The sequence below is a fragment of the Anopheles funestus genome, chromosome 2RL (genome assembly GCF_943734845.2).
Source record: "Anopheles funestus chromosome 2RL, idAnoFuneDA-416_04, whole genome shotgun sequence".
Taxonomy (NCBI): Eukaryota; Metazoa; Arthropoda; class Insecta; order Diptera; family Culicidae; genus Anopheles; species Anopheles funestus.
The window spans coordinates 43,901,683-43,915,971 of NC_064598.1; the positions used below are offsets into that span (position 1 = coordinate 43,901,683).

General features: G+C 36.8%; 1 protein-coding gene across 6 annotated transcripts in view; it reads right to left on the bottom strand.

Annotated features, from left to right (window-relative positions):
- LOC125760550 (neuroligin-3) overlaps positions 1–14,289 on the bottom strand; it is an 83,649-nt gene that overhangs the window by 49,956 nt on the left and 19,404 nt on the right. The gene's annotated exons all lie outside the window — the stretch shown is intronic.

A 14,289-nucleotide genomic window follows, 5' to 3' on the forward strand; every position in this document is an offset into this window, starting at 1 on the left:
ATGTTCACGTTATTACTTTGCGGGCAGAATTCAAAGACCTCGCTGGCCGTATGTTTGACATGTTTGCAAACGGGAAGATCTTCTTGAAGTGCGAAATTCATCTGCTTAGCTGAATAGTTTCACATCATGCACACCTGCTGCTGATGAAGCTAATCATTACGGTGGTTAGTGGGTTGATAGTATCGCTATTTGTTATTCCATTTTCACCCAAACACATCCCATTTGCAACCATCTTCTAGCGCCAAGCAAAAAAACAAGGGTCTGGAAGGAGTTAACTAGCGTTAAAACTAGGCGTTCTCTACTGTAGATAGCTTGCCATCCTCTCACGTACGCTCAGCCTAATGGAACAGAACAAACTAATGAAATACGCCGCCGGTTAGATAAGCATTACAAGGGTTTTGTTGTGCTAAAGTTTAAAATTTCCAAAAACCGGTAGAACATTTCTGCATTGTCTGTATGGCTCGGAATCAGCTTTGTAAAGCTTCGCCGGGGAAAAAGTTACCGTGCGTTGATGTACCTTTGCTTCCTAGTATCGGATGGGCAAAAAGGTGTAGAAACAAACGACTGGGAAAATATATTTGATCTTTTACGCTGGTGGTTATAGCGGGAGGAAAACAAACTGTTACCAGACACCACATAAAACACACACAGAGGAGCGCACAGTCAGGCCGTACATCATGGTAAATGTTGCACCTGGGTACAATATTTTGAGATGAGTTCCGGGACCGTGCCTATAAGCTAGACACGAAAAACCCCGGCTGAATGATGATTACGAAGCTGGAACAAATTTAGGTGAGAAAAGAGGTTTACTTTTAGCTCACGCTGCAAAGGACTGCACACAAACACAAGGGTTCGGGGCAGGGGCTGTGTGGTATCATTTCGACCCACTTTTTTTTTGCACTAGCACGAGAAGAAGTGAAAATTATGCTTAATCGCTGTTGTTCACGTTGTTGTCACTAATATGGCAAACGGTTAAACGACGTCGGTTCACCAACGTTGTTATTAATCGTTGGTAAAAAAAAGCATCCTACTCAGCCACATTCAAGCTGCGATGATGAGTGGACATAACGAGCTAGCTGCTTTTATACGAAAACCACCAGCAGTGTTAGCACACATGGACAGAGCGGCTTATGGGGCAAAGCTAATCCAAAGATATGATATTTACAGACATGCTGCAAAATACACCTTATTCGTTTTTTGGTTTCTATTTTTTTTCTGCTTCTGCTAATCCTTTTCCACCTGGAAGTTTGCTGACGAGTGAAACCTCTCCACCACTATGCGCAGGTTAAAAGTGTACGTATGTAAGAAAAAAAAACCCCACGAAGTTTACTTTGCAAAAGCATCACATTCCAGATGAGTTTTTGGGGAGAGGTTTTTTGTACCTTACGCTTTTGCTAATTGAAATGAAAGTCCGATGTGTGGACGCGAAGGTAAACGGGAAAAAGGTTCGTTCGGTTTATTTTTTTTTTTTGCTGTTGCAAGAAAAGTATTACGTGCATCGGAATTTCAGCTGCAAAATGTAAATTTTAGGCGGATGTTCCAAATCGATAAGACCAAGGATTAAGTCACCATCCGTACAACACGGATCACGGATTGACTTCACATATGGTTGGCGAAGTAAGGATAAAAGCTGAAGCAAGGTGAAGGAACACCTCCATCTGAGTGGTGCTTAATCCAGCTGAGTTTTTGTTTCTGCTGTGTTGAAGGAGAAAGTTTTTCCGACGTTTTGTTAAAACGTTTGAGTTTGTTTAACGGGGGTTTGGAATTTTGGGGGTACTGCTTTGAGATACTTTCACGACTCCCAAAAATTGATCAATGCAATCTCGATTGTTTCGTTGAAGTTTGGTTTCTGTGGTTTCGCTGTGAACAAGCAAGCTCTATAGCTAATTTTAAAATATTTGGAAAAATACTTTTACGAATAATTGGGGAAAAAACGATTCTCAAAATTGTATGTGTTGTAGGGAAAATTAAATTGTACGTAATGTAGGGAAATTATTGTAGAGAAAATTAGATTTGGATGAGTATGGTTCTAATTGAGGAATGTGAATGAATTTTTAAACTGAATGTATGAATTTAATTATCTATTTTGAAGATTCACGAATCCTTGAAAAAATCTGTTCGCTACATGAAGAACAGATTTTCTAATACAAAGAATAAGCAATCTCTAGGATTGGAGATGAAGCTTTAAAGACTCTTGAATATTTAAGAAAGCACGAATCTTAAAGATGTATGATTCTTTAGACATTTATTTCTCTCTCTCTCTCTCTTTCTCTTCCTCTTTCTTATCTTGGCCTAATGACCCTGTAGAGGTCATCACATCACCGTTTATCACATTCATAAATCGCTAATGATTCATTTGGCCCAGTGATGTTTGTATGTAGCGGCATTTCTCTTACTGGGCAGGACCAGAGATCAAATCCCACCTGAATGGGCCTACACGTATCCAGAACTGGCCTGCTGCGGGTAAAGCCTAGGAATCTAAGAAATGCTCGGCAAAGTCCTCTTGAGTACGCTGCAGTACCAAAAAAGGAAAGGAGAAATATTTCTTATTTAGCCTTTTTACACTTTATATATTTTTCCCATCTAAAAACGAAATATGAAAACGAAACGCATGTCAAGGTCGGCAAATGTCTTGCTGAATGAATAAATAAAGAAAAACTGTAAAAATTTATTACTGTAAAAATACAACCTTTTGTGCTCTGAACTAATAATATTTAGAAAATCTCTTAGACTTGAGGAAATAAAATAACTGTGTATAGTCACGTGTTTTATATTATTTGGAAATTATAATTTCATATAATTATAAAGGAACCTGCAAAATATTAAAAAAAAAATGCTTTGATTCAACAATTGCAAATAATCTGAAGGGAAATTTTTTCCCTCTAGTCCATATCAGGTGAATTTCGTTGTAATGTTATCATATGTAGTGCTTTATGATAGTGTACGGTTCTCTTGTATGTTTATATAATTTTCATTATTTTTTTCCAAAAATGGCTAAAAGAGGAGGCTGAGAGCTTCATATTAATATCATATAATTCTTATTCAGAAAATAATGATGAAGAAGATGATATACAATTTGAAGGATAAGACTAGCTGTTTTGCAACATAGCTCGATATAAAAATTGGATTTGAAGTTGTTGAAATTGAAGATTCGGTTCGAAAGAATCGACAAATAAAACTTCATTACCGACCAGTTAAGATGCTTCAGAGACTATTTTTATTTTCAACAGGATAAATAACTCATACGCTCCTCACACATTCAATGTAATTGAGTATGAGTTGTGCTTCAGAAGGTAACATTATGGTTTGGTGGAAAATCATAAATAAATATTAATTTTACTTTTCTGAGAATATTGTAATTTCTATTGGAAAGCAATACAAGAAATATCGATACAAAAAACCAAACTAGTCGCCTATTAACTTTTATGGTCTCTAGGGAAAACTTGTTTTCTTGAAATTATAAAAAACTTACACATCTCGCTAAGCCTATTATAGCCCATTAGCTATAATATTGTCATTTTTTAGTCTTAGATAGCTTATGGACCTATAAGAGTAAAAAGAACTTTAAAAAGCTGACTCATTTTTAAATGATTCGTTGCTTCAGATTCATATAAGTGACTCTTATGAGTCACTCACTCACTCATATGAATGACTCGTTGCAAAAAATTCGCAACACCAGTTACAACATAAAGTGAGTAAAGAATTCAAGTCAAACATTTTCCATGCTGTGCGGTGCGGTAAATTCTCCTTCCATTACCAAGACACTAAACAACATGGAATGTGTTCCATTACGTTGCAAACGATCAACAGCAGGTTCCGTGTGCCCGTTCGTGTACGATTATTAAACTTTAATTTATTTCCCCAAAATTAACGCGTGTGGTGCGTCCATCCAAACCAGGCAATGGCAATAATCCGAAAACCGTTTCGTCTAATACGTGAAAATGGGTTCAGCCAAAACGCGTACCCGAACCCCAGCATGATATCTAGGCTTTGCCGAAAGATGCTATCACGTAGCAATCGTACATTTGTGGCGCAGGGTGTCTACCCTCTGATAAATCGAAAACGACCACGACCTTTTCTCGATCTCGAGTGGAGCTCCGGTCGGTTCAACGGGTGATTGCGTGTCGCACAGCTTAACAGGGGCGATAATTTTCGACATATCCTACCCACAGCCGTACCCGCGTATTGGCCACTTTTGGTTGTTAGCGGTAGCGGGAAACAGATGGAGAGATGGAGCACGGATGGGTGGTGGTGGGAGCTTTCGCAGCGATAGTAGTAAAGCGCGAAGACCATTTACATACCGATGCCATTATATTTGGAGGTAGTAGACATTAGAAGTTAGCACGGTTTCTGATTGTGGGTCGTGTTCATGTGTTTCGCTGTGTGTAGTTTCGGTGTGGCCTTGCGGAATCTCGGTCTGATTCGGTATTCGGTACCTTAGGCAACCTTCCGAACAGAGTGGTTGCTCCCCGGATTGACTGTATAATTGCTAATTCTACAGTATCTCCGAGTGAAATCATTTGGGCGTTCGCTCGTTACGACTCGGGCTCACTACTATCGGTCGGTGGCTTACGCTATGCCACGGTGGTTACGGTTTTGTGGGAGGGTACGCTTCAAACAGTGCACGTTAGTAGATTCCTGAGTATGTGTGTTGTCTCACAGCACTAGTCACCTTCCTCCCGCCTCGTGCCTGGTACGCTTACGAGATTTATCGACAATGCTGAGAAGTTCGATTCCGATGGTAATTTATTTTACAGTCCAGTGTGTCCTTACCCAACCAACGAAACATTACCGACACTTTCCCTATCTCCTCTGGTCCAAAACTCCTCACCCCGTAGCAAGGAGACGAAATGGGGGGGAGGGAAGGTTTTCCCGGGTTGGAAGGGCAAACGTGGATGGATGATTGTTCGAGCTATGTGCCATGTTTACAAACACGCTCACAGTAGTCCTAATTTATGTGCAAACATGACGTTAATTATGTTTTGAACCACTGCCGAGACAGTGTCGGTTCGATTGGCAACACGTTCGGGCGGGTGTATTTGGGAGGTGAAATTTGGAAGTTGCTGTAGGACGTACTCAGCCCTACAATAGTTTGCTGTTTTGTTGAATTTTGCTTGCGGGTAGTTGGCAAGCACACTGGGTGACATGCAGATAAGAAAGTGAATTGATAAAACCCGGATCAATGTACCTCCGTGGGGAGCGTGATTAGCATGTTTGGACTGATTTTCGCCACCGAGTGGAGTTAGTTTAAGATATTCATGTAAATGAAGACATAGGCAATAATTCTTGGAAGTCTGGATGTCGCGACGTTAGAAAATAAAATTGCTTGATGAGATTATGCATTATTATTCTATGATATTTTTACTATTTTTCTCGTCTACGTGTGTCATGACTTATTACTAGAAAATGAGCCTTATTATGATTACCTTATTAAATTAAATGAGCTGAATTGTTTAATGAACACTTAAATTTACTAGAAAATATAATTTCAAAGGAAACCTTATGAAAAATTAGAAACTATTAAAAGAGATTCTTTAGAGCAAAAAAAAATAGTAATGAGAGTTGTTATCATACATTGATTTAGATCAATGATTTACATGGGTTTAAATTTTTTAAACACCAATTTATCATTCAAGAAGCTTTGAAAACAAGTTTTTCAGTTCTTTTCTATTCAAAACACTTCTTTTTATGAGTCTCTGTTGAACAATTATCATTTTTTTGAGTTCTTTTGTTTCATTTACTTGCTGAAGGTGATGTCTCATTTGATAAAAAGAAAATGAATCTCTTTTTTTAACAAGTTTGTTTATTAAACAGCTTTGTTTGTTTCAGTAGAAGCTTGAGATTTTTGTAAATTACTTTCGAACTTTTTCAACATTTGGTTTCAGTTTTATCATGGACGCTGAATCTTTATATTCAGTGAACTTTTTTTTTACTATCGAAAGTTTTCAATCAACTCGAAACATTTTAATAAAGATTACAGTTAAATAATTTTTGTAAAACTGTGTTGATTCTCAGAAAACGAAACGTATGAGAAAATTTAATTAACTTCCAGAATTTTAGAAGAAATAAAACAAGTCGTAAATGATCAGAAAACATGCTAATAATTTCCCAAGTGTGTTATAGTTTCAGCATAAAACTCAATTTTCTCTACCTATCACGCAGAGAACAAAAGCCATTGAAAGGAACAAACATTTATAAACTGTTCTAAACAAAAAGTTTTGATGCCATTGTAAGTGGAACAAAACTCCACAACAGCAAAAAAAAACAAAAAAACCCACAATCCAGCCTCAACACATCAGAAGGACTTGAGGCTAAAGTCAACTAACTTCATTGGAAAAATTCGTTCCTCTTAGCCTGCCTAGTTAACTCTTGCCAGTTCACCGAAAACCGGTCTAAATCGATTGCAGCCGACTTGATGGGATTGACGGATCCAAGAAGCGACTAGATGGAAATGGAAAAAAAACTTTCAATGCGTCAAGTTTTCGATTACCGTCAGGGTTCGTCACGTAGGTTCCGTTGCAGATTGGCCGACAAAAAAAGAAGACAAAAGTTAACAAAACCATCAGACCGTTTCTGGAGGTTTTCCGTCGTTTCCCCTAAGCTGCATTCTTTTACCTTTTCAAAATAGTGAGTTTGTTTGATTTTCACATACCTGAAAGCGAATGGGAAAATAGAAAGAGAGAGAGAGGCGGGAAAAATTGAGTTAGTGAATTTTATTTGCCGAGTGTTGTTTGATCGTGAATATTTTAATAATGTATGGGCATTGTCTAGGATTTCGTAAAGAAATTTGCCTGGAGCTACTCATACTCAGAGCTGCTTTTGTAAGGAATCCTTTACATCTTCGGAAAAATTTGTTGATATTTTTCAATACTATAAATTCAAAACTATAAATTCATTTGGATAACGAAAATAAGGGCTAAACAAATTCTTTTACGAAAAAACTATAATATGTTATTTTATACAAAAGCTCTCAATGGAAGGAGTACAATTAAAGTAATAAAAATTGGATAATAATTTTGAAAACTTCAATAAAAACTAATAACTATGAATCGTTTGAGAAGACGTTTATGTTTGGCGATGATATAAAAGACACGTTGGAAATTTTCCAACAATTCCTTTTTTAGGGGATAGAAGGAATAATATTTTTCTGAAACCAATTTTTAAATATAATTTTAGCAGTGAATTCAGCAGTTTAATTTTACAATGATATTTTATCAAGAGCATGATGCCGTTACGTATATTCAGTATATTTAGCTGATTATGAACATGTTGCTGCAGTTTTAAATTTCAAACAAATTGTAAAAAGACACACAATTCAACGTTGTGGAAACATCTGCTGAAAAAGTACACCGTTTTTGTTTGTGTCAGACTATTAAACATAATACGTTGCCCGTTTTTGCATTAATCTTCCATGAAAACTTTTGCTCGGGAAAATAAAGGCGGCAAGTAAAATGCTTTTTCTTTAAATACCTAGCAGCTTTAGTTTAGTCGGATCGAATTGAAAAGCAATCTTGTACTAAAGCGTTAGAATTAGGTATTTACTGGTGTAGTATTTTTTTTTCTAGCATTATGCTATCTTTAACCAAAAGGCAATGTATGAACCTAATAATACGTTGCTTTCCGAAGGCTTATCTTAGGTCTCGTATCAGATGTTGTGCTAGTAGGTAACAAAATCAATAACAATATAATTCCGATGTAAACATATAATGATTTGCGTGCCACAAAAAAATTAAATTTAAAATATATTTTTATAAAAGACCATGCGTCTCCATTGTGTTCCATGTATTGCAGCTTACAGTACTCGCAACGCAGTGGAGGCGCATGGTCTTTTATGAAAACATATTTTAACATATAATACAAATGCAATTATAATAACAAAATATTCGTTTAATGTTGAAATAAAAAGTAAGTACAAATGTTCCACAAAAGGATTGTTTTGATTCCGTAAAATTAATGATCCAAAACATCCATTTGTCACAGCAAAACTGCTGCTGACCTTGTGAAGTCATGTCCATCTTCTTGCCGCCGCAGTTGTTGGTTGCAGATATTGATGGGAAGAAATTGCACGGACGTAGTATGAAATGAAAAATTACTTCATTGAAACCATCCCAAAAACGGGGCCCAAAACTGCCATCCCACCCGAACAGACAGAGCACCAGAGTACAATTTGTGGGTCGAAGCGATGGAACATGATGCTGGTAGGGCACCATTACTTGGCTAAATGCTTTTTCGTCGCGTCGATATACTATTCGCCCAGAGCTCTCTGTGCCTGCCAGTGTTTACCATTACAGCAGTCCTGTTTTTCACGCAGTAAAGCCACCGGCTCGGCAAGCTTTGCGAGCTAAAAGCCTTTAGCTTTCTCGTTGCTTTCCGATTCCTTTGTTAGGTTCAGAATGTTGCCCATTTAGATGTCAGCTTGTGTGTGTGTGTATTTGGTGAAACTTAGGGCTTATTCTTGCCACTTTCATTCGTGTGATTGCCGATAGCCATTGGCGCCGTCGCTATTAAGAGTGCTTCACGGTCGATGAAATAGGCGGCATTCGAACGGCTGTGCGGGTTTCGACCGCGACCAACAACCGAGAACGGTTTGGCATTGCCTTCGGTTCGAAGATTCGTTGCGAGTTTTGTTTCTTCGGCGTGATCGAGTTTATTATGTATAATCAATATTTTTTATACTTTCTGTATACATCACATTGGATTCAATTTTCTATGTTAATTTGCACCAAACGTGAGATAGTTGATTGTGGATGGATTTAATTTTCTTAAGAATTTTTTTTGTTGATATGTAATCTACAGATGTAAGCGGTCGGATACAGCAACCAGGCACGTTCGTCTTAGAAGGAATAGGTGAGGTAAGTAAAAAAATGTCTAACCTATTCAGACCGTATGTATTTGTATATTCCATGTTAGACAACAAAGACTTATACAAATTGATATGAAACATGAAAAATTCGAAAAGTAAACAAGAAACTTTATAAAAAGCTCTAAACAAAAGTTTTTAGATTTAATTTTAATTTTAATAGGTGAAACACCACAAAAGTGAAAAATGAAATCCACAAAATGAAAATAAAAAAATAAAAATAGCTTACAATATTGCATACAATCGAAGTTCTCAAACCGCTAAACACAAAACATAAAATTGCAATGTCAATCAACAGGAAAATTGAAAAACTTGTCTTAGTGTGTAGCGGACTAACTTTCGCTAAAGCAGTGATGCATAACAAAAAACGACCCATTTTTTATTACCATTGCTTCGCGTAATTTCTGCTGCAAATCGGTTGGTTCAGTTTGCTACTTCAATTGTTCAACGCTGTCTACCAGTGGCATGATAATAACGATGGTATGTTAGCTATTTTCGTTACATGCTTCGAAAGGAGAGCGAAACAAAGAAGGGGGAAAAATGTGTTTTCTTTTTTTCCTTGTGCCACATTTGTATAAAAATAACAGCAACAAACCAAGTGAACCGTACAGAATTGAATAACAAGAGCATTGGTCCCAAGCAAACCATTACGGGGCGGAAAGTAAGGCGCCTGATTTTTTTTTCGCACAGGAACATCCATGGCAATAGCGTGAGCCTATAAATGTATAGTACCGTGGGTATGACCACACGTCCAGCTTTTGCGAGTAGCCGTTGTGGGAAACATTGGCAATAATTTGAGATCAGCTCAGGTTTTTGGCAGAGTGTTCGACGGTATGTACGTACGAGAAAATTGCTACACTTTCGTCCTTACGATGTGCTACGCTTCACGATGCATGACGTACTTTTTGTTTGTTTGTTTGTTAGCACAAACAGTGATAACAACAAACTGTTTATGGTCAAGCGAGCAATGTTTAAGTGTTTGAAAACTTTCTTCTGCCCGAATTCGAGAGACACTTGGGCACGAGTTTGTCCGGTGGGAGTTTTCGTGTGATTCAGTTAGTTATCTTTGTAAGCTTGTTAGGAACATTTGGACAGGGAAAATCTTTAAACAGCTTAAAATCGATCGCTTTGCTGAGGTTTTTGCTCACTTTGTGATTCAATTTTTAAGCTTAAAAAGCACACCTGGCCGTACTGAACGAAATGATTCTTCATGTTCATGTAGATTAAGATTTAATTTAGAACAGTAATAATTTTTTTCGTGAAGAACAGTCAAGTTCCCTTGCTATTAGGATAGAAATCAGTTCAAAACAAATTATCAAAAAAAAAATAGATCCTATTTTGTAGCATTGGGCATATGTACAATTTGTATAAAAACCCAACAATTCTTGTACTACGGTGTTTTTATATAACATTTATTTATTGATTTATTAGAAACCAGTTTTGGGTAAACCAACAAATAGGCTTTTATACCATGAAGCATGCATCGCTCGTACCTTTTCATATGAAATACAAATACAAAATACAAACTTTTTTTTATTGGATTTATATTAACGCTTCATTTCAAAGAGCTGCATGGCAAAGAGTACAAATAATAAGTGCCAATCAGCACATTTCGTAAGCGACATTTTGTCAAGCATAAAATTGAAAGTGTCCCCGTCGTACCGATTCACCAACACTCCAACGTTCCAACGAGAGAGAGAGAGAGAGAGAGAGAGATAGAGCGAGAAGGGGATAGAAGGGTGAAAAACAAAAAAACAAAAGCAACCTTTCATGCGCTGATTTTTATATATGCAAGGTGAGTGAACGTGACCGATACAAAGTGTTTTCACATTCATAGGAAAGTCAAAATACGGCCCATGTTGCGCGAAATGTCGATGCCATGTTTCGTGCGTTTGACAAATAAAAGAAACGTGCTCCATTAGCTTTATCAATGCTACCGAATGCTACGATTGATTCGCATTAGTGTGGCACCATCGGTGGGATGGGCTGCTTTCGGAAAGGGGGGAAGCAGATTAGCGCGTGCGCGGAGGTGGACTAAAGATGGGGGTGGTGCGCGGGAAAAAACGTGAATGCAAATCGATCGATGTTTGGCGGTTTTGCAGTTCTGGCACCAACATTTACATGGCATATTTTTATTTCATGCTTCATGGCACCGTCGAACGTTTGCCAATTTTGTTTTTCCCTTTTTTTTGTTTGTATGATGTGGTTGCTGTTCCATTTTGGAAAATGGGGTACTAAATCGTCAATCAAACTACTTTATGTGATATTTTATCGATTTCTATGGTTTTGATTTGGGTTATATTGGTTTGGGTTTTGTTTTGATGACATTGTATAGGGTTGAACTAATATTTTTGCTACCGAGCTGCAAGATACGCACAATCGTTTTACCTTTTGATTATAACAACTTCAAACAACAACAAAAAATCACTTTTAAATCTATATTCTAAGGGTTTTATTGAAATTGTAGCAAAAAAAAAACATTTTTTTTAAATTATGTATATTTTCATCAGTGAGTTTCAATCAAGGGTCACATATCACATCCGCTTCCGATCATAATTTAAAACTTATAGACAACTTCTCAATACCCTTCAATAGCGAGAATGCAAAAGCAATCCCATTTCAACATTGGTATAGAAGACATCTGTTTGTGAAAGTTTTAGCAGACAGCAAGACAGAATACCCATGCGTGTCTATCCCTAGAACACACAGTGTGAACAACGTCAGGGTACTATTTTACTTCCCTCTGTTAGCGAAGAAGTCTTTTGTGCCAGAAGTTTATAAATAGATTTTCTGCCGTGTTTTAACGTGAGAAAAGTCTTGGCTTTTCACATGTCAACCAGTGGAAGCTGATGGGTGTAGTGTGTAGCGTACTAGAACATCCCTAGTCTTGAAGCTTCCCATTGCTTTTCCCCATAATAAAGTTAGGTGTGTTCAGGATTTTCCCACAAATGGTCCTCAAAACGTACCGCACCGCAAAGATTCACTTGACAGTGGTATATGATTATAGTTTTTCGCTGCGGAAACATTAGCTGCAAGTAGTGCATTGATTGGATTAAACTTTTGTAAAATATTATATTTGTAACATGCTCGACAGCTGGAAAATTTTAACCGAAGGTGAGCGAAAGATGCCGTGTGTGGCTTGTCAACTTTTTGTCACTGCTAACACTTTTTAATTCTTTCTGGTTTTGCAACATAATAATGTTGGCATGGAAAACTACCACGTTTGACGGAAAGTTAGATAAAGCTTTGAAATATTTTCCAAGCAATTCCTGGGAAAATGTGTACAATCAAGAAAAGGTACGAATCGAAGTGTATCTTGTGCTGTCGGAATGAGCAAATGTTTACACAAGTTTGACTAACTTTTGACAAACTCCGGCGATGGGTGGGACAAGGTGTTACATTTGTCAGTTGATTTACTTGTGGTTTAACATGAAATAAAGTGGTGTTTATCTTTCTTGATAAATTCGCGAGAATTTTGTCGAGGTGTGTTGTGTTTATAGAGCAAAAAAGAAAAGCATGCTTTTATGTAAAAAAAATCGCTAACATCATCCACATATTGTGGAACGTTTAAACCGCGAAGTTTCTCTCATCACATTATCCTGAAACTAATTGATAATTTAACGTCCAATCAAGCGAGCTTAATTGCGGGTAGGAAAGAAAAGTTTTGGAATTCCCACTGTTTGTATGCTGTGGTAGATTAACCAAAGCATACAGCATGAAAGTACGATCATTAAAAGCGAATCAATCCAAGCAACGAAACTTACTTGCAATGACTGACAATCGAAATACAATGGATAATTTATGTGACAGCAATTCAACGTCGCAAGTTTTAATTAAAACTGTCGCTATTGGATGCACACCAAATCGACTTACCATCATGGGTGTCAGTTTTGCATAAAAATTGGGCTTTTGAAAGGATGAAATGTTCTGGCCTAATTCTTTTTATTTTTTGCTCGTTGTGGTCAACTGCACTTTTTATGGTTTTTCGCTCTGCATCAAGTGTTCGTACTTGAAGCATGCGAAAAAGGAACCGTGAATAGTGTTAATTGATAAATTACATCATTTATCACTTTTTGTTTCAGCTCCAGAGACAAAAAAAAACGAAAATTCCCTCACTAAAGCTTTTCTTCCAAAACAGTATGGTATATGTTTGATAGAGAATATGGTGAAGCTGAAAATTTGAAGAAACAAAATGGGCAACAAAAAAAAAAAAAACAAAACCGAAATCCCCACGAACGTTGTAACGAAAACCCTTTTCAATCTATGTCAAAATGGAAGTATGCTTTTTTTTCGGGGGTGGGTTTGGAAAGCAAAAGAGGCTTAGTTAAATTTAATAACAGTTTGCAAAATAAAAGTGACAGTGTCATGAAAGATTGCCAGCACCCAACAAGCGACGGAAATGTTTTTCTTTTATCTACCATAAAAAGATTCACTTTAGCAGGGTGATGTTTTATTCCGAGTGATTTAAGGTTTACTATACATTGAATACTGTATACAGTGTTTTATTGTGCTTTACTCATTTTATATTTTGTAGTATTATATCCAAAAAAACTACTTTTTTGGGAGTTCAAATCAGGGAGCTTTTAATACTCCTTTTTTAAGGTATGGAGGTACTCAATTTTTCGTTTAGCAAGTGTTTTTAGTCTTTACACCTATTTGCTTAAATTTACGTTTTATTGCTGTTGCTAAAAGAGTCTTAGCTTAAAGCTTAAAGTGTTGAAAACAAGTTTAGATTGTAGCAAAAAATAAATGTTTAGCATAGAGTACATACTAAAAACAAACTAAAAAGCAGATAACCTTTTTATAGCAACAAGGTAGGGAGATAGGGTTGGCTGGTTCATCGTGTCAGTCTTAATTTAAATGTTTTTCGTTTTGATTTAATCCCGTTTCCCGATCCCGATAAACCAGTAACAAATTGTATTGCTTCAAGGACAAGCGATAGCTGTCAAACTTCTACAAAACCACAACATTGGAAAAGACTTGTATTGATGCAAACACACACCTGAAGAAGAAAAACGAAGATATAAACCCAAAAAACAACAATATGAACAACAGGATATACCATAGTTTCAACTATGAATAGTTTCTGTTGTCACATTAATTCGGCTTCAACAAATATTCACCAATGTTATTGCAAAAATCACAACCAAGTTTACCCGAACTGAGACAAAATGCAAGTAGGAAACGTCTTGTAAATATTGTTTAAAGAGGAACCCATTCCCAAGTTGACATTAAGGCAGATATCATCTTACTGATAAAATAGCGCGAAAAACATACTCCGTTAAAATGTGTACAAATAGTCTTACTCGATATAAAACTTTTTTTTTTGCATTGTCCAAGTCGTCATTTATACATCACGCAATGGAAAACAATGGAGACGCCTGGTCATTTGTACAATTCGTCGATTATTGTTTAGTTTCATCGCTCAA